This window comes from Zingiber officinale, chromosome 11A, assembly GCF_018446385.1.
Source record: "Zingiber officinale cultivar Zhangliang chromosome 11A, Zo_v1.1, whole genome shotgun sequence".
Classification (NCBI taxonomy): Eukaryota; Viridiplantae; Streptophyta; class Magnoliopsida; order Zingiberales; family Zingiberaceae; genus Zingiber; species Zingiber officinale.
This window is the reverse complement of record NC_056006.1, coordinates 34729835-34734875: the sequence shown is the minus strand read 5'-3', so window position 1 is coordinate 34734875 and position 5041 is coordinate 34729835. Positions and strand designations below refer to the sequence as shown.

At 35.9% G+C, this 5041-nt stretch overlaps 1 pseudogene; it reads right to left on the bottom strand.

Moving 5' to 3' along the window:
* Positions 1-2307: 2307 nt before the first annotated feature.
* On the bottom strand, positions 2308-3896 carry LOC122031337 (annotated as a pseudogene).
* Positions 3897-5041: the final 1145 nt, after the last annotated feature.

The following is a 5041-nucleotide window of genomic DNA, read 5'->3' as shown; positions in this document are numbered from 1 at the left end:
GCTTGGGCACCAAGCAAGGTGGCCGACCACTTATTAAAAGTGAAAGAAAGAAAATTTTTTTATAAAATTTAAAAGAAGAAAACTTCTAATAAAATTTTACAAACTCTCTTTTTTTTTCTAATGTGGATATTAAAAGGAAAGTTTTAAAATTTAAAACCAAGTTTTAAAATTTAAAACATCTCTAATAATATTTCTTTTTAAAAGAAAGTTTTATAAATTTTACAACTCTCTATTAAAACCTTGTGGCCTAATTTAAATTAGGAAAATTTTATAAATTTTTAAAATCTCTCTTTTTAAAAATTGTAAATATATGAGGAAATTTAAAAAATTCAAAAACAACCTTCCTAATTTAAATATTGCGGTCGGCCCCCTTGCCCAAGGCAAGGGCCGGCCACTTCTAGAGAATATGTGGCCGGCCATTGCTTGGTCACCAAGTAATGAACCAGCCCCTTCTTGGACACTAAGATAGGCTTTTCTTTGGATGAATTTGAGGCTTTATTGAGGCTACAACAGGGACCTAGAGGAGAAATTGGTTTTGGCCTTCCGATGAGCTTGAGTATCCTGTGCTCGCCCCGAACACACAACTCAAGTTCATCGATAATAACTCATTCCACTAGAGAGTTATTACCGCACTACCTCACCAATCCCAAATTACATTATGGGCTCCTTCTTATCATGAGTGTGTTAGTCTCCCTGTGTTTAAGATTATTAATGCCCACTAATTAAGTGAGTTACTGACAACTCATTTAATTAATATCTAGCTCCAAGAATAATACCACCCAACTTTATTGTCATGTTGGACTAGGTCCACCTGCAGGGTTTAACATGGCAATCCTTACGAGCTCCTCTTGGGGACATTCTCAACCTAGATAACTAGGACACAGATTTCTTCTATAATCAACAACACATACTATAAGTAATATCATTTCCCAACTTATCGGGCATATTGATTTATCGAGCTAAACCTCACCGTTTGATAAGTCAAAGAAATAAATATTAAATATACATGCTTGTTATTATATTAGGATTAAGAGCACACACTTCCATAATAACTAAGGTCTAGTTCTTTTTCTACGTCAGTACAAAAAGAACTTACCTAAATCATCCTTCTCAATACACTTAAAGTGTATCAGTGTAATTTATTAGTCAAGATAAACTAATACTTAATTACACTACGTCTATTCTGATGGTTTGTTCCTTTCCATCTTAGTCGTGAGCAACTGTTTATAATTTATAGAGAACCGACAACATGATCTTCTAAGTGTGACTCCACACTCCATGTTATCTACTATATAAATTAATTGAACAATTACATTTAACAAATAAATGTAAACATTTGACCAATGTGATTCTTTATTTCAAAATAAATGTGTACAAAAGCTAAACTTTTAAGTATACACTCCAACAGTGAAGACATACCTGTTAACAAGCTCATTGTGAGGCTCATATACTCGAAGAAGTACACTAGAAAATCCACTTTCTGGATGATAGATCGATCAAGAGGATATCTAACTGGAGGAAGAAACTAGTCAATTGTTTTGAAGCTTACCTTGATCCCCTTGCTTTACTTCCAGCTCATTTAATTGGTTCTAATAGATATGTTTCTGCAAGGGAAGCAATTCAGATATCAAGCTATATGTGTGCTCCTTATTATTAAACTTGTTTTGACCATTTGCTAGTTCCTGAAGATGATACAAATTGTATATGCACATAAAAGTTCTAGACTAGTATGAAAGTTGACAGAACCGTCTCTAACTTAACAATAATTGGCTAGGAAGTTAACCTTATGCTAGTCTTCTTTAGCTCCAAGAGGAGAACAAGTCAGACAATCCAATTGTCCATGACTAACAGGGTAGACAGTTGTCACATCGACAAGACAAATCTCATCATTATCGGCATGCTTAGTCTTCCTATGCTCCTAAACAATTTCAAGATCCTGAAGATCACATAAATGGAAACTTTCATGACAAAACATTCTTAGAGTAAATAATGTTCATAAAACTTTGCATGTTAAAAGTAAGTAAACCTTATAACCATCTTTAGCTGGACTTCTAGAACATGCTTTGCAATCACAACAATCGCGACAAACAAGTCAAGCAATCTTTACCTCCTTTTCAAGCATACCAGAGTACCTTGACAATACAAACTAAATCAGATAAACAGAAGTAGTTTTTTTTATGTATAAGATCCTATATCACTAATATCAAGATGTTCAAGTCTAAAAAGGATATGTGATTCACATCCTATTTTCACAACATCAAAAAGCTAAAAGAGAAGAATAAATCAAAAGCATTTTGCCAATATGGTTCAATTCTCTTCCTGTAGACAATGCATGTCATTTGAAATTTAATCACAAACAGGGTGGATATACAAACAAGATCACAATTCAAGCCATTGGATGTGAATATAGTAACAACAATATAGCTCAACCACAATGAAACTTCACCAATATAACAAAAGCAATCTAGCTCAACTCACAGTGAAACTTATACTCATAAGACAAAAAGGTAATTTAATAATATCAAAATCAAACCAAATCATGAGAAAAGGCTCAAATAAGATTAAAGCACAATTAAGATTAACCTAAACCTTAAATTAACTTGGATTCATCCTACAATAAATCAAAATTGATCTAAAAATCTCTACTGAAAGTCCTAATCCAAGTGTGCCTTGAGTGACCCTCCATAATGATAATTCATTCAAATCGAAGCTTCTCATACTAAGGAATATAACAAAACCTGCAAACTGAATCCAAAATAAATAAACTATTTGATATTCAATTTAGGGAGTAAGAGTTCACAATTCAGCATGATGACATAACTAGCCCATTAAGGGATACAGAGTGTGATTATATCCACTGTAGAATTTACGCATCTTCTAAAAAATTTTCCATAGAAAATATATGGAAAGGAGAGAATTAGAAAAACTTGAACATCGAGCATACAGGTTATACAGTCCTATGTCATGCAAATGAGACTAGAAAATGCAATTAATAAACTAAAAATCAAAAAAGCAAGAGTTACATTTAGAAGCCAAGACATTATAACTTTGCCACGTGCTTAAGAAAGACTCAATTCCAGATGCAGTCTATAAGATCCTGATGTATCTAAAACTAATACCAGAAAAGGGATTATATTTCAGAAAATCAACAAACAAAAGCATTAAGATATACAAAATTAGAGTAAAAAAATGCCAAGTTAGGCTAGAAAGCCAAAGAGATAATACTATGGACCTGATTAAGAAATTCATCATGCCAATTATCAAGAATGTTAAATGATCTTCGGACATTAACATCATAGACCAAGACGTAGCAGTCAGCTCCTCTGTAGAATGCAACACCAAGACTCTGAATCTTTCTTGTCCTGTAGTATCCCAAATCTAGACCACGAAATGATGCACAATTCAAGCACTAAATGAAGGAACCAATAAGAATCTTGCCAATGGTTTGTTCAATTTCAAACTCACCTGCAAGGTAACGAGTCTGTCATCAACTAGAATTTCCTTGGTGACAAAATCAGCGCCAATGGTGGCCTTATACTGCTGCGTGAACTTTTTGTGCGCATATCTAATGGTGAGGTTTAAGAGACCACTAAATGCAGATAGAAGGCTACACAACAATTAGACCATGAAGAAATTGTCCCATAACGACCCATAAGCACCATAAATCCGAGATCAGAAACTCGCTTATCTCTGGTTTATAGTGAAATAACAAGGGGAGTGCAATTCTAGGTAATTGGCATTTCATGTTTACAGAAAAAAAAGGAAAATAAAAGAAAAAAACAGTCCAGATCAGTAATTATCAAATGTAAGGGAAACCTCAGATTTACAGAGATGACAAACAAAGAGGATGATGAAGGATACTGGTTCATCAACGACGTCTTTCCAACACTACACATCAAAACAAATAAACCAAATAAGAGTTAGCCAAAACCTAGGTAGCCAAACGGCGGGATCCAAGGTAACAAGGCGAGATCAGGACGGAGGGAACAAGGCGGAGGAATCCTCTAGCACTTATATTGATTTCACCTTTCTCTATTAACAATGATATACTTTTCTCAATCAGTTAAAAGTTGCAGCGGAACTTGCTCGACATACTTACCTCGCAGCAACGACGACAACCGCTCCTGGTTCTACGCCTCGTAGATGGAAAATGGAACAGAAATCAAAATCTATCAAGGATAAATCTCTTAGTGTATTCCTAACGACGACACGAAGCCTGTCCTACAAGTTCCGATCGAAACCCTAAACCGAGATCAGTAGGGCAAATGAAACAATCTACCGAAAACATCATGATGAACAACGATAGGAGCATGGAGAAGGAAGATTTACCCCGATGAACGAGTTCTCGACGTGGAAATAACAATAGCTGAGGGCGAGACAACCAAAATCTGCGACGAGCGGTGGGCTGGACTTGGGATCGTTTATAATCAAACACAACAGAATAAGGCTGAGAGAAGGAGCGTCGATCTAGGAAGGGGAAGAGGGAGATGAAGCTGAGAGAGATGGTCGGACGGCCAGCGGAGTGGTGGTGGCGTCACGACGGTATATGGTGGACGACACGATATAGGTTTAGGTTTGGAGGGAAGAGTGAAGTGTTATAAATTTTGGCTAAGTATTGGTGAGAAAATTATATTATTTTATTTCGGTTCATAGACATCGGATTTTAAAAATCACTGTTAAAATCAGTATTTATTAACGAAAAAAAAGGCGCTCATAGACATCGCCTAAAAAATCGATGTCTATGAGCGAAAATCTGCGCTCATAGACACCGGTTTTTGGAAAAACCGATGTAAAATACTCAAAAACATCGGGTTTTGCTTAAAACCGTTGTTGTTCCACTGATGTCTATGAGAATTTTTCTTGTAGTGAAAGTCTAACTAGAGTCTCCAAGCCTACATTTCAATCTATGTGTTCTTGGTCGAGTTGTGGCGAGGTTTCTCCACCGACAAGGAGGATTGTGCTAGCAGGAGTTTCCAGGGTCTAATCCTCCGACGGATAGGGATTGCCCACCTTATGGACAGCCGTAGAGTAGGATCCCTAA